This window comes from Aotus nancymaae, unplaced genomic scaffold, assembly GCF_030222135.1.
Source record: "Aotus nancymaae isolate 86718 unplaced genomic scaffold, 86718_ANA_hifiasm-v0.15.2.pri h1tg000077l, whole genome shotgun sequence".
Lineage (NCBI taxonomy): Eukaryota > Metazoa > Chordata > Mammalia > Primates > Aotidae > Aotus > Aotus nancymaae.
In genome coordinates, this window is record NW_026988492.1 from 9,263,569 (window position 1) to 9,287,777 (window position 24,209).

The 24,209-nt window shown below is 38.2% G+C and overlaps 1 long non-coding RNA gene across 1 annotated transcript in view; it reads left to right on the forward strand.

Moving 5' to 3' along the window:
* Positions 1-23,831, forward strand: part of LOC105715730 (uncharacterized) — a 37,917-nt gene extending 14,086 nt beyond the window's left edge. The window contains exons 2-3 of the long non-coding RNA XR_001107116.2: positions 2,576-2,648; positions 22,711-23,831. This is a non-coding gene — a long non-coding RNA (uncharacterized LOC105715730). The remainder of the gene's footprint in view (positions 1-2,575; positions 2,649-22,710) is intronic.
* The last annotated feature ends 378 nt before the right edge of the window (positions 23,832-24,209 follow it).

Below are 24,209 nucleotides of genomic sequence, written 5' to 3' on the forward strand. Positions count from 1 at the left end.
CATTCCTAATTTTGATTTACAGACAATAATATTGATTCTTGCAAAATAAAGTAATTAAGAAAATTAATCCTTTATCTCAAACCCTTGTAGCAGAGCACATCTCCCCATAATTTTTTTTATCCTATATATAGGAGCATTGTACCTAAGGTGGATGCCTTTCTTCTCTTAGTTTTGGGAACCCCCTACTCTGTCTATGAAGTAACTGTATGTATTAGTCTGATTTCACCTGTTGATAAAGACATACCTCAGACTGGGCAATTTACAAAAGAAAGATGTTTAATTGAACTTACAGTTCCACGTGGCTGGAGAAGCCTCACAACCATGGCAGAAGGCAAGGAGGAGCAAGTCACATCTTATGTGGATGGCCGCAGGCAAAGCGAGGATGAGCTTGTGCAAAGAAACTCCTATTTTTAAAACCATCATATCTTGTGAGTCTTATTCACTATCAGGAGAACAGCATGAGAAAAACTTGCCTCCATGATTCAATTACCTCCCACCGGGTCCCTCCCACAACATCTGGGAATTCAGGATGACATTTGGGTGGAGACACAGCCAAAACAATTTCACTGTACTTTCAACACTTTACTTCCTTAATAAACTTGCTTTTGCTTTGTACTGTGGACTTGCCCTGAATTCTTTCTTGTGAGATCCAAGAACCCTCTCTTGGGGTCTGGATCTGGACCCCTTTCCGGTAACATTACCAATAAGATAAACAGTGGATTAACACGTATTTTGTATGTTATATGTATTATATATTTCATTCTTAATAAAGTAAGCTGGAAAAAAGAGAATGTTATTAAGAAAATCCCTAAGGAAGAGAAAACGTATTTACTGTTCATTAAGTGGAAGTTGAGTAGGCTGAAGAGGAGGAGAAAGAGGTGGGATGGTCTTGCTGTCTCAGGGGTGGCAGAGGCAGAAGAAAATCTATATATAAATGGAACTGTGGTTCAAAGACATGTTGTTCAAGGGTCAACTGTAGTGGTGAACAAGCAGTTGACTTCTAAACAGAGCTTTCAAATAGCAAATGACTTTTTTCACTTATGAGAATGTGCTCACTAATTTCTTTAACAGAAAGACAAAATGCAGCTCAGACATGGGCCTTTGTAAATCCCTTTGTATTTGGTCTTTCATGGGTTGGACTACTTTCTCAGCTGAGCACAATGGTCTCATCCTAAATCATTGTTTGTGCTCCTGGGGGTGTCTCTGTTGTATCTCTGCCAGCTGTGAGGTGGCCCAGGTGCATTGGCAACAACCTCAATTTTCCAGAATTGGCAAAGAAGAGAGGGTGCAGCCCCTGCTGGCAGATTGGGGTCACTAGGGCCTGTCAGCTAGGAGCTTGCCAGCGTATTTCTACCTGGCTTGCCCTTTCCTCTGAAAATATTTACAGCTCTAAGCAAAATCTCAGTGAACTGGAACCCTTTTCTCATTTGGCATATGTTTGGGCAAATTATTTTTCTACTGATAATCTGAAGAAAATTGGCAATAGCAGTTAGTGGCTACCTGACACGTTGAGTTCCCTGCAGGAGAAACAAATCAAATGCAATTAGAGATTTCTTTTTTAAGACTGGGATTCGTTTGGTCTTTCAAGACTATATATAGTACAAGTGCATAGCATTACATGACCATTTCTATCTTTGGCTCAATCTATAGATCACATAGAACTCTATTACATGACGTATTACAGTAAAGCATACGATGCATATTCTCTTGAATAAATATCCCTATTTTGTTTTAAAATAACATTTTAATTCATATCTGCTATGACAAATGTAACATGATGAACTTTATTTTGGTGGTAACTATCATAAAGAATAATCTGGCTTTTGAAAAACTGAATTTGAATATTTTATTAAGTAACTATTAAGACAAAATCTAAAAGGTTACTAAATATAGCATATAATTACAGTTTGAGAAACCAATATTAATTAAATACAGTTGTGCATTTAAGAGACCAAAAGAGAATTTTGCATTTAAGAGACCAAAAACGAACTCATTCATAGTAGGTTATAGGTATTAGGTATTTGTATTGACAGTTATATGACTATAGTTTCAAACTATGCATTATAAATATTAGGCTACAAAATTAACACACTTAAATATTTTCAGACCATTCAGTAGAATTGAATAGTAATAATAACCAATAGAAACAAAAATTATTTTCCATACTGGGGGTCTAGAAATCCAACAATCTTTTCAAAACTAGAAGGTTCAGTTTTCTAACCCCTTAGTGCTTTCCTGGGAAATCTGTTTATTTCCGCCATTTTGCTACTACAGTTGAGTTTCTTCAGTTATATTCTCTAGAGGAAAATATTCTCTGCTCTCCTGTTTCTCAGGCTTTGTACAAAAACAAAACAAACCAAAAAAATACACAACAGATTTTCAGGATCTCCAGAGGAATTGACAAGAAACTTCCCATAACCATACACTGCTGCTTAGGAGATTATATTTATTTCCAAGTCAAAACAGTTGCTGGGTGGGATTGATTATGGTATGTTTGTTTGCCATCATGATGAGATTCATCAGTTTTTTGACCGATAGCAAATCCATGAGACAATTTGTGTTTTATTCCACTTAGGCAACAAGCTAAGCAGATTTCCATGTATCCACCAAGACTCCAACTTTCCTGCTTCATTATTTACTCTCTCCAGGTATGTCAGAGGTTTTGTTTTAACAATCTTCAGCTCATGACCTCCAGCAACCAAGTTTCTCTCCCCATGAGTTTTTTTCTCTATCTTTTCAGAAATGTTATATGTATCACCAAGTAGCACTTGTGTGGATATACCTAATCTTTTCTCATACAAAACAGAAAAAATTAACAACAAAGATCTCCACACTATTCTCAGCCTTGCTTTGCTTGCTTAATAATACACTTTAGAATGCTTTCAATATTAGTCCTATAGAGCTGCTCCATTCTAAGTTGTATTATTTCATTCTACAGTCATATCATAATTTATTCAACTTTCTTACTAAAGAAGGTTTAGGTCAGTAACTCTCAATCAGAAATTTTGCCTACCCAGGGAATATTTGTCAATGTCTTGAGACTTTATTTTATCGTCATTTACTTGGAGGAAGGTGCATTTACAGTCACTTTTTTAAGTGTGAATTTTTATCAGTTATTTATTCTGATTGGTATTGTTTTCACACATTGAAGGCTGCTGATTACCATATATCAATACCCAGTCATCTTGCTTATTTTTCTTAATGTTTATAACATTTCAAAATCGATGATTCTGGAATTTTTAAGTATATAATAATGTAATCATCACCTACAGATACTCTTAACCCTCTTTCTAATTTTTATTCCTCTTTGTTTTCTCTTTATATTTACATTAGCCTGTACCACCAGAATAATAATAAATAACAGTGATATTAAATACTTTGCACTGTTGCTGACCCTGATGGAGATGTTTTCATCATTAAATATGATGCTGGGGTTTGTGTGTGTGTGTGTGTTTGTGCATGTATGTGTGTATACAAACTCATATTAAGGACATCAGTAACCATCATTTTATTAGGAGTTTTTATTATGAATGAATGTTGAATGATATTGAAGGCCTTTTTGAAGTATACAGGAATTATTGTATTGGTCCATTAAGGTGTTGGATTTAATACTGAAGATTTTCTGAAGTTGACTCATTCTTGGATTTTTGAAATAAACTACTTGCTCATATTGTGTGTTTTTTTAAATAGACTGCTGAATTCTGTTTACAAAAATTTTTAGAAGTTTTACATATATATTCATATGTGTGGATGATTAGTAAATATTTTTATCATTAGTTATCTGTTTATATATAATACATATAAAAGTATATATTTATGTGTTATATATATTTACTATGTATAAATATATAAAATATACACATAGATGTTAACGCCTCCACAACAAAACAATTTGGAAATCTTTCTTTTCTGTGTTCCAGAAAATTATAAGTAGCATCAAATCTTTCTTTTTTTCTTTTTGAGGTAGAGTCTAGCTCTGACACCTGGGGTGGAGTGCAATGGCAAGATCTTGGCTCACTGCAAACTCTGCCTCCCGGGTTCAAGTGATTCTTCTGCCTTAGCCTCCTCAGTAGCTGGGATTACAGGCACACGCCACCATGCCTGGCTAGATTTTTTTAATTTTTATTTTTAGTAGAGACAGTATTTCACCATATTGGCCAGGCTGGTCTCAAACTCCTGACCTCCTGATCCGCCCACCTCAGCCTCCCAAAGTGCTAGGATTACAGGTGTGAGCCACCACACCCAGCCTATCTGTTTCTTAATGCTATGGAATTTCCTGAGACTCTCCCAGAAAATGATGTGCTTGTTTTGAGGATGTCATGATTGGGTGTGTGTGTGTGTGTGTATATATATATATATTTTTTTTTTAACAATTTAACATATTCTTTTATGGCATTTATTTCTTTACAATTTTCTACCTCTTTAGTTCTCAGTATTAATAATTTATGACTTCCACCAAAAAAATCATGTATTACATCCAGCTTTTCAAATTTATTTACACAATATTGACAGAGTAGTCTCATACTATTCTTAATCTGTATTTCTTAATATGAAGATACCTCTAGAGGCCCATCTGACATTTGAGAGTTCTTGGGCAAGAGTACAAATGCAGGTCTGTACATCATAGGTCATGTACGTGGTGGTTTTTTTTTTTTCATCTTCTAATGGGGAGGCTAGAGTCTGTTGTTTTTGAGTCATGAGTTTTAAAGGAATAATTCTTTCTTATTCTCATTGTTTTGATTAGAAATTAAATATTCATTTAATAAAGAAGATGAAGTTTCAAGGATTTGACTTGTTTGAATTCCTGATTCAATAAGATTGTCTTGTTCTTTTTCATTGTTTTTTATTTATCCTCTCAGTTCATACCTAATTTCATTGTTTTAATAGTAATTAAATCTTCTGAAATAAAGAATTTGTAAGGTTCTATTTTAGAGTTATTTGTGAATTACACTTTAAAGAAATCTGCTCACTTTTACTGTTTAGAGTTTTCAAAAATTTAAACAATTTTTTTCTCAAAATTTTGATTTTTTTCTTTTAGCTCTTCTCTTTTATGATCTGAACTGTTATATGTTCTTATCAAAGTTGCTTCTTTTACACTTTCTAAAATTAAGAAAACATAAAATGCAATTGTCTTCAAAGTGTATGCAGTTTGAAATTTTTTATCATAAACTCATAAAGTAAAAGAAATTGAAAAAGTAAAAATTATTTGTGAACATGTTTCCCAAAAGTTCTTTTTCTCAAAAATATTCAAAATACTTTTTAATATTAAAAAAAACAAAAATATAAACTTTGCACATTAAAATAGCATAAAGGCTCATGGTGCTCACCCCTATAATCTCAGCACTTTGAGAGGCTGAGGCAAAAGGCTTGCTTGAGCCCAGGAGTTTGAGATCAGCCTCGGTTGATAAACTTAAGGAGATCCTGTCTCTACAAAAAAAAATTAAAAATTAGTCAGATGTGTTGGTGCGTGCCTGTGGTGGCTGAGGTGGGAGAATCTCTTGAGCCTCAGAGATCAAGGCTGCAGTGAGCTATGATCACGCCACTTGCACTTCAGCCTGGGTGACAGAGTGAGACCCTGTCTTAACAAAATAAATAAATAAATAAAAATAAAAAACCAAAATAAAATAAAATGAAAATTTTAAAGCACATAAAATTCTCAATAAAGTTTTAAAAATAAAGTGGAATTTTAAATTTAAATTTTAAATTTCACTACTTTCATTAAGAAATATTATAAAAATACAACGATTAGCAATTTTGTGTGTTTGGGGTCTATCTAGCTACCAATCATAAAGAGATATGACTGTTGTAATAATTGGCTGGTATGGGCTGGGCATGGTGGCTCATGCCTGTAATCCCAGCACTTTGAGAGGCCTAGGCAGGTGGATCACAAGGTCAAGAGATCGAGACCATCCTGGCCAACATGGTGAAACCCTGTCTCTACTAAAAATACAAAAAAATTAGCTGGGCATGGTGGCGCGGGCTTGTAGTCCCAGCTACTCGGGAGGCTGAGGCAGGAGAATTGCTTGAACCTGGGAGGCAGAGGTTGCAGTGAGCCTGGTGACGGAGTGAGACTTGGTCTCAAAAAAAAAAAAAAAAAAAATGGCTGGTATGTTTAAAGTGCTTAAAACAATGCAGAGTGCACATTAAGAGCTCAAAATTTCCCCATTATTATTATTGCTAATATTATTTTCGGTTCAGCTTCTTAAGTTGTATCACTTTACACTGTTAGGATTTAAAAATATCCAATCTGTTCAGTGATTATAATACCTAGATTAAGCACTTCTATCTTGTCTTTGAGTTAACTCTTTTCATGCTCACTGCCACTCTTTCCATCACAGTTTCCACAGTCATCCTTTGATTGATTGACGTTTGTCCTCAGGTAACTTGAGAAAGGCTGAAGACAATATGTTTTGTGAGTTCTCAAATGTTTAAAACTATTTTTTGTTGCCCTTATGCTTAAATAATAAGTTGACTGGATATAAATACTATCATATTATGTTTCCTTTAGAAAACAAATGATCTATTCTCTATTTTTATAGCACTGGATATTACTAAGGAAAAATAGAAGCCCACTGTGTGTGTGTGTGTGTGTGTGTGTGTGTGTGTCCTACTTGAACTCTAAGGATTCATTCTAGTAATTCTACTGGATTAAACTCGTTGATCTTTGTGGCTCAATTTTCTCCCAGATATAATAGGCCCTAGAATATTAGATTCAAATACAATTTTACTTATGTGGAGTTTTCTTAAGTTAGATTTTTAAGTGTTTAGTAGTAGTATTCAGAGATGTTTACGAATATTGCCATGTTTATCAAAAGCGACACAACTCCATTAAAAAATGGACAAAAGACATAAACAGACACTTCTCAAAAGAGGACATACATGTGGCCAACAAGCCTATGAAAACAATGCTCAATATTACTTATAATTAAAGAAATGCAAGTCAAAACTAGAATAAAATACCATCTCACACCAGTCAGAATGCTTATTATTTAAAAATAAAACCAGACACTGGAGAGGTTGCAGAGAAAAGGGAATGGTTGTACTGCTTGTACAATACTGGTTGAAATGTAAATTAGATCAGCCATTGTGGAAAGCAGTTTGGAGATTTCTCAAATAAATTAAAACAGAACTACCAGTTGGCCCAGCAATCCCATTACTGGATATATACCCAAAGGAATATGAATTTTTCTACTATAAAAACACATACATGTATATGTTCATTGCAGCAGTATTCACAATAGCAAAGAAATAGAATCAACCTAGATGCCCATCAATGCTGGACTAGATAAAGGAAATACGGTATGTACACACTGAGAAATGAAAAGGGAATGAGATCATGTCCTTTGCAGCACCATGGATGCAATTGGAGACCATTATCCTAGGTGAATGAATGCAGGAACAGAAAACCAAATACCACAGGTTCTTACTTATAAGTAGAAGCTAAACATTGAGTGCACATGGACGCAAAGAAGGGAACAATAGATACAGGGGCCTTCTTGAGGGTGGAGGGTGGGAGGAGAGTAAGGATCAAAAACTACTTATTGGGTATTATGCTCATTACCAGAGTGATGAAATAATTTGTACACAAAACTCACATGGCACACAATTTACCCATGTAACCAAACTGCACCCTAAAATAAAAGTTGGAAGGAAAACAAAAATACAGAAAAACAAAAACAAACATTGTACTTCTTTTTCCGGGCATATGGAAGCATTGAACTTCTCTCCCTATTTGAAATTAATTGTGGCTCCATGAATGGCTTATGGCAAGGGAAATCTTTGTGGAAGTCACGTGTTATTTCTATTGGAAATTTTAAGATACGACTTCTTCACTTCTCTTGGTCACAGAGATTTTAGGACATTGCAGAAAATGGTGGCTTTTTTAGCCTAGATTCCTAAGTAGGAATGCTATGAATCATGGCTCGGTCAGCCCAAGGCAGGCGCATAGCCTGAACGAGAAATAAAAATTTGCTGTTTTTAGCCACTGAGATTTAGAGGTTTTGTGTCACTGCAAAATAACTCAGTCCACTCTGATAAATAGTTTTGTTTTGTTTTGCTTTGTTTTGTTCTGTTGTTTCTTTGACTTAGGTTTGCTTTCTTTTCTGATGACATTTTTCTGGTCAGTGTTTTTCATCTTCTATTTCTCTTTCATTATTTTTCTTTAAATTCTCATTTTTATAAGTAGGATCTCTATACGGATTCTGAGATGGTTTTTCTGGATTAGTATTCAACTCTCAACAAGGTGAGTTTTTTCTAGAGAAGGTCTTTGTTGGAGGTGGGTCAGAACCATTTTCTAGCTGTACAAAGATTATCTCTGACTCACACTGTAGTCCTTTATAATATAGGCTTCTGTGTGCAATTGAATATTTTAGCCTTTTCTTCTCCCAAGTGAACCAAGATCAGCAACTGCAGAGCTATTCACCCTACACAGTCTCTTTTTTCCCCAATATGATGTGAAGACAGCTTCATCAAATGTAATTATAGAAAACACTTACGCAGCCTATACATTGTGCTAGGCAGTGTTCTAAGTGCTTCACAAACAATTCAAATAATCATCGTGTATTCTCTATGGCATAGGTATTACATCGATTTATATTTTAAAGATAATGAAATGGAGATACTGAAGCGTATTGGTTCACCCAAGTTTACACATCTGGTAAATAGCTGAGCCATGCCTCAAACCCAGAGAAGCAGCCACTGGAGTCTTCATTGTTTATTACCATAGCACGTTCCACCTCTCTGATTTCATGGTGAAAAAAGAGTCTCTCCTGGACCAAGCTCTAGCCAGGCTACTCCGAGCCCTCCTCTTGAATAGGCCTTAACCTTGGCCTATAAAGACTTAAACGAACACTGACATACTTTCTTCATTACATTTTAATTTAATTTAATTTTTAAAAATTTTAAGATTCAAGGTACATGTGCAGGATGTGCAGGTTTGTTACATAGGTAAATGTGTGCCATGATGGTTTGCTGCACCTACCAACCCATCACCTAGGTATTAAGCCTGGCATGCATTAGTTGTTTTTCCTAATGCTCTCTCCAACTCCCCAACAGGCTGCCCAGCATGTTTGCCTCCCTATGTCCATGTGTTCTCATTGCTCAATTCCCGTTTATGAGTGAGAATGGTGCAGTGTTTGGTTATAAATGCAGTGTTTGGTTTCCTATTCCTGCATTAGCTTGCTGAGGATAATGGCTTCCAGCTTCAAACATGTCCCTGCAAAGGACATGATCTCATTCCTTTTTATGGCTGCATAGTGTTCCATGGTGTATATGTACCACATTTTTCAAATCCAGTCTATCATTGATGGGCATTTGGGTTGATTCCATTGCAGCACTATTCATAATAGCACTGACATACTTTCTAACTGCTCAAGGCCACATCCCTAGGATGACCCCAGTATCCCCCCACTCCCCAAGGTGACTGCTTAAAAACACTCAAGGCTGCCAAATGAATTTACTGTTTGTTCTGGCCACGCTTGAAGGCAGGGCCTGTGTCTCTCAGCCTCTGTGGGAGGGTAGGAGCTTAACTTCCTTAAGTGCCCAATAGAAAGCTCAGATGGGCTTTACACTGACCAACCCCCTTTCTACTTTTTGTAATTTTTCATTTCTGTGACTCTACTGAGTTCCTGCTGGTCCCCTTTCCTACTCCCCCATTATCCCTTTAAAATGCCCAGATAACTGTCACCTCTGTACAGTATATACTGGACTCCTTTCCCTATTGAAATAGTTATTACTAATTGAAGTCTGCCCTTAACACTTCAACTCGTGTCCAGCTTTGTGCATCTTGATCAGCGGTCAGTGATTCTTCTTCTATTTCAATTCCTTTGCTTCTCCTTGGTGCCAAACCCAACCCAGAAAAGCCACCATCCCTTATACTCTGTTCCTGTGTCTTGTATTCTGGTTTCAGACAATGGGCTGTGGTCTTGTCACAACCGATATGCCAGTTCTCTGGAGCTCTATCCCCTTTGTCTGAGAGATGCCCCTGTGGGCATGTTCTCCTTGGTTTTCCCATATCTGAATTTGACTTCATCTCATAAGGAAGACCATTCTTACAGATCGTGGTTTGAAGTTACCGCTATCTCCTAGTTTTGTCATAGATAAATTTATGCTCTTGTGGTCAATTCCCTGTGATTTTAAACATGATTTAGAAGAGGAGAGAAAGTGGTAAATTTTTAGTCTGCCATTTCAAAAATGAAATTTAGGATTTATTTTTAAAATTAAACTCACTATTGATACAGAGCCAGAATCAACTCTAAATACTCAATAATCTTGTGTTTAGGGAAATTAAAATGTTGACCAATAATGGCTAATCATATAAGCATTCAATAGGACTAAGTCATGTGTTTCAGTGACCATAGGGGGATCAGGTGGTACCACACGTAGTAGCCAGAATGTTTTCAACTTGTTCAATAGAAGACACCAATAAAGTTTGCAGTGGGGGAATCTGTCGCAGCTTGGGCTACTTGCAAGACATTACTTTTCCCACTGTAAAGGGTATTAAATGATGCATGACAGAAAATGGAAGAAACAGAGAAAAAACAGCCAACAGGTCCATGCATCTCTCCCTGGTGTTAACAATTGGGGTGGGGGTTGGGGCAGGAACTATTGGAGCAATTACTGGCCAATAATTTAATTTTCCTAAGTCTAAGGTTATTGAGTATTTAGAGTTTATATTGGCTCTATATTATTAGTGAGTTTAATCTGGGGGTTGAGGCAGGGACAGAAATTTTCGAAACATCCTGGAGGTAAGCAAGGTTTCCTTTTAATTAATTCTCTAGGATTGGTCAAGGGTATGGAGGGAAAAAAGAAGAAAAGAAGCTTTTTACCTGAAGAATGCTAGCTCCATTAAATGATCAGGCCCAGAGAAGCATAGGAATGTGACAGCAGCCACTTAGTCACATCACTCTCCCTTGAGCTAAATAATTACCTCCTGAAGCCACTTGCTCTGTGGGGTCTAGACCAATCGAGGAGTCATAAAATGCTATATGCGGGACATCATAGCTCATACCCTGTAATCCAAAAATTCATAGCCAATCACTAATCAATGTTATCTCTGTAAACCAAGAGAATTGCTGTCTGTACCCCCTCCTTGTTCCCTTTGCCTTTAAAACCCTGCTTGTAACAAATGCTGAGTGAGCATTCTCCAAGGCAACTTGGACATGTGTCCAGGCGGCAGTCCTCATTTTGGCTCACAAAAGCTCTAATTCATATTTTGTGACTCATCTTCTTCCTTTTAGGTCAACAAGGGGATAAAAGCACTAGTCCCAATTTAGTATATGTTATTATAAAGGCTATTTTGAGCACTTAGACAAGAATCAAAAGTGAGAAAAAAAAATTGTACTCAAGATTTTTTTTTGAGATTGGGTCTCGCTCTGTCACCCAGGCTGGAGTGCAATGGCATGATCTTGGCTCACTGCAACCTCCACACCCCAGGTTCAAGCAATTCTCATGCCTCAGCCTCCTGAGTAGCTGGGATTATAGGCACACACCATCATGCCTGGCTAATTTTTACTGTTTTAGTAGAGATGGAGTTTCGCCATGTTGGCCATGCTGGTCTCAAACTCCTGACCTCAGATGATCCACCTAACTCAGCCTCCCAAAGTGCTGGGGTTACAGGCATAAGCCACCATGCCAGCCTATAGTCAAGATTTTGATGCTCCAAGTAAGCACCAGAAAAACAAAATAAAAAAACAAAACAAAACAAAAAACAATTATTTAAATTAGTCACACCAAGGCTAGGTACCAGATTTTACCTGTGAAATTTTTACCTGTAAAATCTGAGCGTACCAGATTTTACCTGTGAAATTTTTCAGTTTATAATCTTACCAGTTCATTGCTTCATCCATTCACTCATTTGTTAATTTATTCATTTGTTTTTGTGCAACGAATGGTAGCTACAAAGATCCACAGGCCAGAGGAGAATTTTCATCCAAGTCAACTTCCTCTAACAGATTATGGATCTCTAGAACTGAGAGGAACTGTAATTCTCCAAACCAGCTTCCTTTGGAAAAAGCACAATGTGCCTATGTTTTTGAAGAACATTTAATAAAATTAATCATCAATCTGTCATTAAAAATAACATTAAGAACAGGGATGACGTCTGTGTATACTTGTCCCCAAGCAACACCCAATGCCATTATATACACAGTAGACACTTAGCAAATATTTGTTAAAAGAAAAAAAAATACATGTGTATATATGTCTATATGTCTATGTATATAATGTCATAGCTAAACAATGGCTTATCATGCTGCATATTAATTATATTGATTTGAATAAGAAATTGCCATGTAGGGAGCATTGCTATGAAAAATCATAATTGTATTGGCAAAAAAGAAAATTGTATATCTAAAAGGCTAAGCGAGGTGATCATTCATCCATATAGGTGACAGAGTAACAGTGTCCATTTGTTAGCAAATTAGTGATTTGTCATGTTCAACAAAACCAAATATTTTCTCATTCTCCCAGAGATTGTGCAACAAACTTTCTTCCTTAAAGGCTTTGAATCTGTTAAAATACTCATTAGTTCAAAGTGCCAAATTCTCTAGAAACCAATTCAAATAGCCTGTCGGCAAGGTGATAAAACACATTTACTCACTCAAATGCCCTAGAAAACAATGTCAGCTAGTAATGGAACTGCTAAAGCCAGTGACACAAAATTCCTAATTGAGAGTCCACCTAAAAGAAAACTGATGATTATAGTGCTTCTCTTATTCAGCTTTATTAAAATTTTTTTGTTTTTAACATTGAAATTTGATGCTCTAGTGAAAGTTCTTGGTTGCAAAAAAGAAAAAAAACAGAAAATGATGCAATAAAATACAATAAGGACAGGAAGAGTGATTGGATCAATATAAGAAAGTCTCAAGGAAATAAAATAAAGTTGGGCTTCATGAAAATGCTAGTTTTCATGCAGAATATGGATAGAACTGAAGATCATTATGTTAAGTGAAATAAAGCACAGAAAGACACTCGTGAAAACTTAAAAAGTGGATCTCATGAAGATGGAGAGTAGATTGGTGGGTACCAGAGGCCAGGAAGGGTGGGGGCAGAGGAGGATGAAGAGAAATTGATTAATGGGTGCAAATATACAGTCAGATAGAATCAGAAACAAGATCTAGTGTTCAACAGATCAGTAGGTGGACTATAGGTAATAATAACCTACCGTACATTTCAAAATAACCTAAAGAGAATAATTCAAATGTTATTGGCATAAAGAAAAGATAAACGTTTAGGTGATGGATAGAACATTACTCTAATTTGATCGTTTTTTGTTTGTTTGTTTGTTTAAGAGGCCAGGGTCTCTCTCTGGCACCCAGGCTGGAGTGCAGTGGCGTGATCATAGCTCAGTGTAACCTGGAACTCCTGGGCTCAAGTGATCCCCTCCCACCTCAACTTCCCTAGTAGCTGGGACTACTGGTGTGTGCCAACATGTCCAGCTAATTTAAAAAAATTTTTGTAGAGACAGGGTTTCACCATGTTGCTCAGGCTGGTCTCAAACTCCCGACCTCAAGCAATCCTACCACCTCAGTCTCCCAAAGCACTGGGATTACAGGAGTGAGCCCTGATTTGATCTTTACACATTAAATGAGTGTATCAAAATATCATGTATACCCAGAAAATATGCACGTGTATTATCTATTAATATCAATAATAAATGAATTAAACAATTAACGAATGAAAAAAATGTAAAAACCAAGTTCAGTGGTTTCTTTCTCTCTCTTTCCCTTTCTGCCCTCTTTCCTTTCTTCCCTTTCTTCCTCTCTCTTTTCCTTCCTTTTCTCTTCCCTCCCTCTGCTTCTCTGTGTATAGTTTTCTCTGGCCACAATCTCTCAACTTTCTTTTTCCTTGTACCTCTATTACAATTTCATCTCTGCAAGTTGACTTTTGCTGCTTTCTCTTACTTTGACTCTCTTGTACTGTAAGTAGTTGTGGCTTGCTTTGGTGGCTTTTAATTTCTGATTATGACTTCTGGCCTCTTAGGTCAAACTGTTGACAGGGATAATCTGATGGTCTCTGGCCATTCAAACAAATTAGCTTTTGGGGGATCAGGTACTCATCCCTGATCCAACTGGTTAGAACTACAAATAGTACAAAATATGGGTCCTTTTGCATGGGCTGGAGTGGGGTGAGGTGTGGTTAACAGAGAAGGCAGCATGAGGTGGCTACACATTTATTTCTTTCTGCCACATACAGCAGTGACCAGTGCTGGGCACAGTTGCTCATGCCTGTAATCTCAGCACTTTGGGAGGCCAAGGCAGAAGGATCACTTGAGCCCAGAATTCAAGACCAGCCTGGACAACATAGTAGACTCTGCCTCTACCAAAAGAAAAAAAAAATTAAATTTTACGGATGTGTCCCTGTAATCGCAGATACTTGGAAGCCTGTGGCAGAAGGATTGCTTGAGCCCCAAAGTCGAGGCTGCAGTGAGCTATTATCACACCACTGCACTCCAGCCTGGGCAACAGAGCAAGACCCTGTCTCAAAACAAACAAACAAACAAACAAACAAACAAAGCAAAACAAAAATAACTCTTAGAAGTAAACTCCCTTCTAATACACAGTCTGTGTATTTCAGAAAATGGAAACTGTGTGTGAAATTCAGGCTTCCTCTTATCTTTTGTCCCATCATTTATTTGTTCATTTTTAGTAAATACTTTTGAGGATCAACTACTGGCCAGAGGCAACTGTGGGGAAAAAGATACTTTTATCTTCTTCATTACTTGGTAGGAGATCGTGTTTTAATTCTGTCGTGTTAAGTCATCTGTAAATGTCAAATAAAAGAAACCAAAGGAAATAATTACATTAAGAATGTCTTCCTTCAATCGATATATGTTTATTTGCCATTAGATGTGCCTATATTGTGGAAGAGAGTCTTGGCATCTCAGGAAATCAGGCCTCCACCCCCACCCAGGCCAGCCCTTAAATGAACTAAGCATAAAAATTAAGGCAAATCAGTTAAATACACTTCCTCAGTTTTATCATCTCTAAATTGGGAGAAATTATACCTATTGTACAGGCATCACAGAGAGTTCTTGTGAAAGGGTAAAAACTTAGATGTTCTGGAGGGGCAATGATATGAGATTTATTTCTAGGGCAAAATTACTTCTCAAAAAGGATCCAAGGAAAGCAGTTTTGGATTTGAGGAGAACTTAGACTATCTGCCTTCATTAGATTGCTTGTAAAACATAGTTAGAAATCATGGTTTTTTTGGTTTTATTTTTTTCAGGCATCTAACTTTAAGGTTTCTGATGCCTAATAATGAAATCATAAATATTTATATTAGCTGATATTTTAAAATCCTTGAAAAAGAAAAAATAAAAGGGTGTCTTAAATAGATGTAAAATTAGCTCAATTTTCCCGTTTTTCTTAAAGTGTGTAGATTCATATGAGCAGAATTGCCCGGGATAAAACCTTACAGAAACCTTCAGGATCTGTCCAGCACTTCTGCATAGCTACACCGGGATCCTCTCAAAACCACAGAAGCACGTAGCTCATTTTAAATGGAAACTTCATTATTTTCAAGGTCAGACAAAAGAAAATGAATTTCAATGGAGGCCAAAGACATTCAAATGAAAGCTCAGGTACTTATTTATCTCTAATGGTAGAATTATTTGGAAATCAGATACTGAGAAACAGAAAATGGATTCCAAGAATTACTCTAACTCTTGGTTTTAATCAGACAAATCAGTATGTTCTCTTTCTCTGTTCCTGTTCTGTCTAGAATGTTCTCCCCCAACCTTTGTGCCTCTTTCCCTCTTGCCATTCATTGCCTCAGCACAGGTGTCCTATCCAGACAGAGTCTGTCTCTTCTTGTGCCTTTGTATAGCATCATTTATCAATACTGCCATCATTCTTTGCCAACAGAGAATCTCCCCGTGAAACTGGGCCCTCCGTGAGGATCTCAGCTGCCAGACTCCACGCCCAAAGTCTGTTGCAATGCCTCACACATACCTGGTGCAGCGCTTGTATGGAAAACACTCAGGTGCTAATTTCAACTTCTCAGAAGGAGAAGGAAATGCCAGCCTGAGTGTGGGGAATTTTGCGTGAAATTTTTTTTGTGATTATTTTCCCTTTGAATAAAAAGGAATTAGGTTGGTCGTGGTGGCTCATGCCTGCAATCCTAAAACTTTCGGAGGTCGAGACAGGCGGATCACTTGAGGTCAGGAGTTCAACACCAGTCTGGCCAACATGGTGAAACCCTGTCTTTACTAAAAGTACAAAAATTAGCTGGGCATGGTGGTGGGTCCTGCAATCTCAGCTACTCGGGAGGCTGAGGCAGGAGAATCACTTGATTCCAGGAAGCAGAGGTTGCAGTGTACTGATATTGCGCCACTGCACTCCAACCTAGGTGACAGAGCGAGACTCCATCTCAAAAAAACACAAAGAAAAAGGAAATTAAATGCATGCCTACTGCATTTAAACTTAGATGTTGAATTTCAGTTTAAATATACCATGAATCAAAGACAATTGGCTAGAAAAACGTTTTAATTTTATAGGACTAGAGCCTGCTGATGAAGGTGATTCTAGAGGCAAACTTCCCAAGTTTGAATCTTACTAATTCACATACTTAATAAACCTGGGCCAATTCGTTAACCTCCGAGTCTCAGGTGGCATCTATAAAATGGGGAAATTATTGAACCCATCTTTCACACTTTGATCAAAGTGATCTTGCTAAAGCTCACATTTGATAGTTTCTTTTTTAAAAAACAAAAATGTAAGTTCCTCTGAAGGCAAAAATGGCCCTTCTAGAGCTGTTACCTGGGTTCCCCCCAGCATATTCTGACCCTCCCCTAACTCCCTGCCTTACACCAAAATATTTGTGGTTTCCCAAATATTCATCCATTGGCCAGAGAGCCAAGCCCATTGCCTCAAATCTCCTAGGGATAAGGTGGTATTTGATTAGTGTTTTAGTGAAGCAATGAAATTGAGGCAGTTGAATATATTTCTCCCTATTTCTGTTACCTTAAATCCATGAGGTCTCCACCTGGGCATTATTTAGGTAGCTATTTCACCTTAAAATGTAAAGCATGTTTTTGGCATGCTGCACACAGAACTTTAAGCTTTATTTGTGTTTCTCAAAGCGAGGCTTGAATTCTGCCAACATCGGCACCACCTGGTACCTCATAAATGCAGATTCCTGCACCCCACTCTACATGAATGAATCAATCTCTGGGGTGGAGTCTGAGAATCTGCATTTTTATTACTTATAATTTATTCATGCAGCCTCAGGGTATTTTTCAAAAAACTGCCCTTTCCTCAATAAACTGTCTTTATTTTTAATGATATAAGCAGGAGGCATCAGGAGATGGTCTGTCTTCCTTAAAGTACTAACAAAAGTGCATGCAATTTGCTGTAAAACTCCTGGTGCACCAGCAATGTGGTGGCCTGGTACAGGCAGCAGTGCAGACATAGACTCAACATGATCCATATATGAAAGGAGGCTCCTCCTGCTCCTATAATTTCCTATTTAATAGCTGCCAGCCTTTTGTTCCAGGGAGTGCTACTGTTTCACAAAGAACTGAGAATGTGTGCTGCATGACTTAGTCTCACTTTAATATCAAATAATTTGAGTTTGACTTGGGGAGACCTGCAGGTGTTCTTTGGGAAGGCTTCAGAAATCAATACAGCCAAAAAGAGAAGTAAATAAAGTCACTTTTAAAAGGCCAACTTGATAGATGGGTGTGTAGACAACAGCCTAGTGAAGTGATTCGAGGCCGCGATGCCATTTTCTCTTAGCCAGCCAGGAATAAGTCAGAAATTGCATTGTCAATATTCTCCTTTTCCTAAGAAAAAGTCTGATGGTTCCATGAACTTGCCCTGCTCTGAAGAAGCCAGGAAAAGCAGCAGAAGCCATGAGAGGGTTTAGGGGTCACTGCTGACCGCTCCCTCACCAAGCACCAAGGAGGAAAGGAAGCAGACATTTCTTTTTCCTTTCTTTCTTTCTTTTTTTTTTCCGAAGCGAAGTTTCACTGTCGTCACCCAGACTGGAGAGCAATGGGGTGATCTCAGCTCACTGGCTCACTGCAACCTCTGCCTCCCAGGTCCAAGTGATTCTCCTGTCTCAGCCTTCTAAGTAGCTGGGATTACAGGTGCCCACCACCACACCCAGCTAAGTTTCGTATTTTTAGTAGAGACGGGGTTTAACATGTTGACCAGGCTGGTCTCAAACTCCTGATCTTAGGTGATCCACCCGCCTTGGCCTCCCAAAGTGCTGGGATTACAGGTGTGAGCCAGGAACCAGACATTTCTTTAAGAACATGAATAAGAGGCATTTCGCGTCATAGAAACCACAGGTGAATTCACTTAGTTTAGATTTGTAAGACTTCAGAGTGGTGAGTAGGGCTTACTGGGATAACAATGGCTTACTTTGAATTAGTGGAGAGGATTGGGACATTGAAAAACAACCCTAGAGCTGTCACAGGTCACCTTAGGCCACTGCTGGGAAGACAGGTAACTGCACCAGCCATGAAAATCACACAGAGTCCCATGAAAATTGGAAGCACAGGTGTCACATTTTAAATGTTTCAGATTGCAAGTCTTGAGTAAGCACTTACTGAATACTTGCTGATCTGACTGGTGTAGCAATTGGCAATGAGACAGCACTCCCTTCTCAGCCAGCCAGCTGCTATTTTTCACAGACTGTTTGGCAGGATCTGTTCTGTGATAGACACAACCTCACAATATCTGGTGCCAAGACTTGATTTGAAAACTAATGGAAAAGAACCAAACAGGTGGTAAATATCCAGGTGTTTCTGGGGTTACATTGATATCATCTTGGTTATCATCAGGGCGAAGGAAACTTGAGATCAAACAGTAAGTTGCTAATATAAAGGTGAGATGCTGGGCCAGAAATCAGGAGCAATCTGTAAAAATTAATCCAATTTTAAGAATTTAAATAGACTTTTAAAAATTACACACAGAAAGTCATGTGGGGATAGACTAGTGTAAATTTCATTGGTAGTTTATTGAAATTGTTTAATTTCTATAACTCTTCCTTTAAGATGAGATGCACTAAAGGATAACCAGATGGCTGTCATGTCAATAAATTGGCATATTACTACTTACTGTTAGCCACATGAGCAGAATGTCAGCTTGTTCAATTAATCCAATTGTTTTTATGCCTTATATCATAAATGACAGTTATAACTGATTCAGAGTTGATTCTGAAAACATCCAATTCACACGCTGCTGCTGGCCTGTTATGGCATTGATGTTTATTGTTAACCCATATTCTCTTACAGGTGACTGTAATTATCCTTTATTATGCAGATATCAAGTATCAAAACCCACATCATCAGCAACAACTTTACTCAGAATACAATATTGGAAATACACACACATAAACTCAAATTGCAATTTGAAGAACAGCAATTTCATCATGAGTCAAAGCATTTATATGAACAGCTAACTAAAACAGAATTGCAAAAGCAAAATAAACTCTAATCCACTCTGGCTTCTCTTTCATCAGGCCACTTACCTAATCTCTGGTCCATTCTTTCCCATTTTGCCCAGTGACAGCAGCAGAAAGCTGATCTTGGTAACAGGAGAAAGAAAGACGCACCCTGGGGAAGGAAGGTGAATTTGAGCAGAGAATGGAGGTGCCCAAAATAAAAAAGGCAGAGACTTCTAATCATAGTAACAAGATGAACCATGGAACATGGAAATGATGACACATAGCATAGCAAAAATATATAGACTACAGAGTAAGAAGATATTTTCCTATAAAATTAATTTTCCAAACATGCAGAATAAGAATTACTCTTTAAAGAAAGGTCAGGAAAGATTAAATGAAACTCAGACTTACAAAGTATTACCCTCTTTTAAGGGCATAGGCTAGTGAATAATGATGATTGTAAGTTTCCAGAGGCTTCCCCAGCCATGCTTCCTGTAAAACCTGCAGAACCATGAGCCAATTAAACCTCTTCTTTATAAGTCATCCAGTCTTGGGTATTTCTTTATGGCAATATGAGACCAGACTAATACAATGCCCTTCTTCTCCTCCAGAGCTCTCACAGAAAATACTGTTATCTACTTTAGACGGGAACAGAGCATTAAGCAATAAACCAATACTTTTCAACTTGCACTGAATTTGTTGAGAAGTGTGCATTTTAGTCTTTGAAACTTTATCAAGGAAAGTGCATACCATTTATAGATGTAAATAAGTAAATAATGAATGAATTAATGAATGAATGTTCATCTCAGAATGAGAATGCTCCATGTTATCTCAAAAACAGAAACATGCAGCACCAGGCAACTAAACAAGTTCCTCTTAGTTGTTATGATCTACTAACATGTAGAGCCAGAGGATGGGCTTTAAAATAGTCCATTAGAATTAAGTAATGAAAAAAATGTTCATTCAACTTAAAAATGTCTCTTCTAATATATCTGAGCTTGAATTCATGATACCATAGAAGGTACCACAGAAGATTATTTTATTATACTAGATAAGTCAGTTGTAGACAGAAAGAGAGAAAAATAAAGCCTGAGCACACCATCAACTAATAAAAAATCAGGCTAGGCGCATTGACTCATGCGTGTAATTCCAATGCTTTGGGAGGCTGAGGTGGTGGGAGGATCACTTGAGGCTAGGAGTTTGAGACCAGCTTGAGCAAAATAGCAAGAACTCATCTCTACAAAAAAATTTTTTTAATTAGCTTGGCATGGTGGTATGTTTCTGAAGTCCCAGCTACTCAGGAGGCCGAGGTGGGAGGCTTGCATGAGACCAGGAGTTCAAGGCTGCAGTGCACTATGATTGAACCACTGTGCTTCAGCCTGGGCAACAGAACAAAAAAAATCAGGTTGTCCTGCCTTCCTGGTTTCATTAAATCCAGGTATTTCTGAGGCTGATGATGCTGCCGAATAGGATAGCATCATAGAACTAGAAAGACTTCACAAACTGTCTCATCAAATCATCATCTTTTATGGATGAAGAAAACAACCCCCCACAGAGGTGAAAAGCCTTGTACAAGATCACACAACAGTTTAATAGCAGTCAAGAGGAGGATTCCAGTCTGACTTCCAAGCCACTCTCATTTCACTACAACACACTGGTTTTCAGTGTGAAATGTCTCATTTGATCTGTTTCATTTATGTATCTACTCAGAAAATGTCCCCATTGACCATAGCAAATGAGGCTGGGTGACAGTTACAGTAAGTAACACATTCTCTAAAGATGCTATCTATCTGTGCAATGTATTTTTATCCACTCTGATAGATCATTTGCACTTCAAGCATTATAAAACACCTTTTAGAATTAATTCTAAAGGACTTAAAGATCCTCATTTTCAAGCATGACCTGTGCTACCAAAGTCCAGACACATTTCAAGTAACATTTTCCAGAAGGGCAGTAACTTTTTTCTGCTAAAACCCACAAGCCTTTAACAGACATCAAATGTTGGTTAAGTAAGATTTGCATAGCCTAACATGAAAGATCATGAATATACACAAAAGTTAAGTCATGTCCACATAATAAATCAACCATATCTCAAAAAAAAAAATTAAGATGGAAGTGATTTTGTTTTGTTTTGTTTTGAGACAAGATCTCACTTTGTAACCCAGGCTGGAGTGCAGTGGCACAATCTAGGCTCACTGCAGCCTTGACCGCCTGGGCTCAAGCAATCTTCCCACCTCAGTCCCCCAAGTAACTGGGACTACAGGGATATGCCACCAAGCCCAACTAATTCTTGTATTTTTTAAAATAGAGATGGGGTTTCACTATGATGCCCAGGCTGGTCTCGAACTCCTGTTCTCAAGCAGTCTTCCTGCCTCAGCCTCCCAAAATTCTGAGATTACAGGCATGAGCCACTGAGCCTGGCCTGTGTTAGCACTTTCTATACATCACAATATTTAATTGTCACAATAGCCCGAGGAGGTAGATGTAATTATTTATCTAATTTTACCAATAAGAAAACAGAGGCACAGAGAGGTTAAGTAAGTTGACCAAGGCAGAACCAGGATTTTCACTGAGACAGTCTGGTTTTGTAGTCCCTTCTCTTAACAAGGAGGAGAAATATGACTTGTGAAGTGAGAAAGAGTAACTGAGACTTTTTAAAGTAAAGCCCTGAGTATGGCTGTTCGTAGGACCTCCCTTTTTACCTATAAATCTGGAGGACACATAAGTCACAGTTAAATGCACTTATCACAATCAAATTCCTAATTGTTGGTTTTGTTGGCTATTTCCTGAACAGTGCGAGACATCTGCCTTGATGAGACAGTTAGTACAGTCAATTCTCTACAGGGAGATATGTTTCATGAGAAGCTATACTTAAGGTGAGGACTTATTGAGGGAACCACATGGAAAAGGCATAGGAGAACATAATGACTGTAAGTGATCAATAGTAGGCAGTGCCCTGGGCGCTGTCTTGGGTGGTTTATGTCATTGTTTTTAATCCTCTACATTTTAAATATGAAGACAGGGTGGTAGAGTCTCCAACCAAGATCCTAGCTAAGTTCTTTGGAATTATGCTGGCTGAGTCTATGAAATTTAAGAGTAGTAAATCTAACATTGTCATCTGCAATGACTAAGCCCTAAAAATACAGCATGTTAGCTTTTTCCTGAAAGACATAAAGCATAACTGTGTTTTACTCATCCCCTCTCATCTGTATTTCCTGAGAAGTCATACACAATGGTGAGCGTTTGGGCAACTACCTAAGTGTGGTTGTGATGATGAGCTCCTGGAGAGGACTGGTAACTTGCTGTGTTCCTTTGCAGCTTTCCCCAGCCCCAGACTGTTAGCGTCGAGAAGACATGGAGTACGATTTCCTGACCAAGTACAAGATCACAATTTTGAGGAACCGAACTGAGGTCCACTCACCTGGAGCAATAAGGCCAAACATCCACACTGAGATCTTCCAGTTGGAAAAAGGAAGGCATTTCTTTTCAGGGCTCTAGGCAAGGAGAATCAAGAATAAGGCAGCTTACATTTCAGACCCAATTTCCCCAATGACTTGCAAACAAGGATGTATAAAGGAAGGGGGAAATTTCAGGAAAGCAGGAAATCAGTGACAGGCAGAAGTGTAGAGCAATACAGGGATGTTACACATCGGTTTGGCCTGAAAGGGTGGATATCTTGTAGCAGGGGGCTTACAGGTGATAGGTGGATGCAAAGATTTTCCAATTTGCAATTGGTTAAGGAAAAGAAGCTTTGTCTAAAAATTTGGGGGCAGCAGAAAAGAATATGAGCTCTGGCTTGTGGACATAACTTCCTCCAGATCCCTCAGGAAGAAATTTAGAACAAGGAAGGACGGTCAGAGTTCAGTCCTCAGTTCCTCCTTATCTGAGGTCCATGTGCCAGCAATCTATGTGCTGGGGGTCCGGGTTTCCGAAGAACAACTCAGGGATAATATTAACATGTTATCTTTAGTTCCCATAGGGAATCAGACATCTAGTGACTCTAACTTCCTTGATTGTTGTTTTAGTATACTGATACATGAGATAGAAATTTTTTAGTCAGATAGTGAGGGCAAAAGAATCCTCGGCAGACCTTCTAACAAAGAGCGGCTCCCAAAAACATTTCTTTTCTAACAAAGAGCAGCCTGAAAGATTGAGCTGCAAACGTAAGTAAGAAAGCTGGAAGCTTGCATGGGGGAATGCCAGCAGCTGCACCAGTAGAAAAGGGCTACCTGGAGGCCAGACATGTCCACCATGGGAGTTCCATCTTCCCTGTTTTGTTAGCATGTGTACAGTAAGAAAGAAATGGGCAACATGGCGCAGCTCAGGCTGAAAACCTGCCGGCATAGTAAAAGACTGGGGTAGGGGCTGCCAGAGATTTATGCCCTATGCAAATGACACTCCTGGTCCTAACCAGGTTTTTACACCCTATGTAGATCAGAAACCATCTCCTGTTGGCTCATCTATAAAACCCTCTGCATTTCACTGCAGACTGGCAACCCATTTTTCTGGGTCCCCCTCTCCAGCAGAGAGCTACTTTCTTTCCTTCGCCCATTAAACTTCTGTTTTTAACCTCACTGTGTGTCTGCATCCTTGATCTCTGTAGCGATGAGACAACAAACCTCAGGTGTTAACCCTAGACAATGAGGTGGCTTCATTATCTTCTTGCTTAGGAACCTGCTCATTTACGTCTCAGGGCTAGCCAGGTGTCTGGAATTTCCCTTGAAAGAATTCAAGATTTCCCTTTACTTCCATGATTGAGATGGAGGGCCCAGAGGCCCCTAAGAGGGGTTCTTGCTTTGTCTCAACAAAAGAAACAT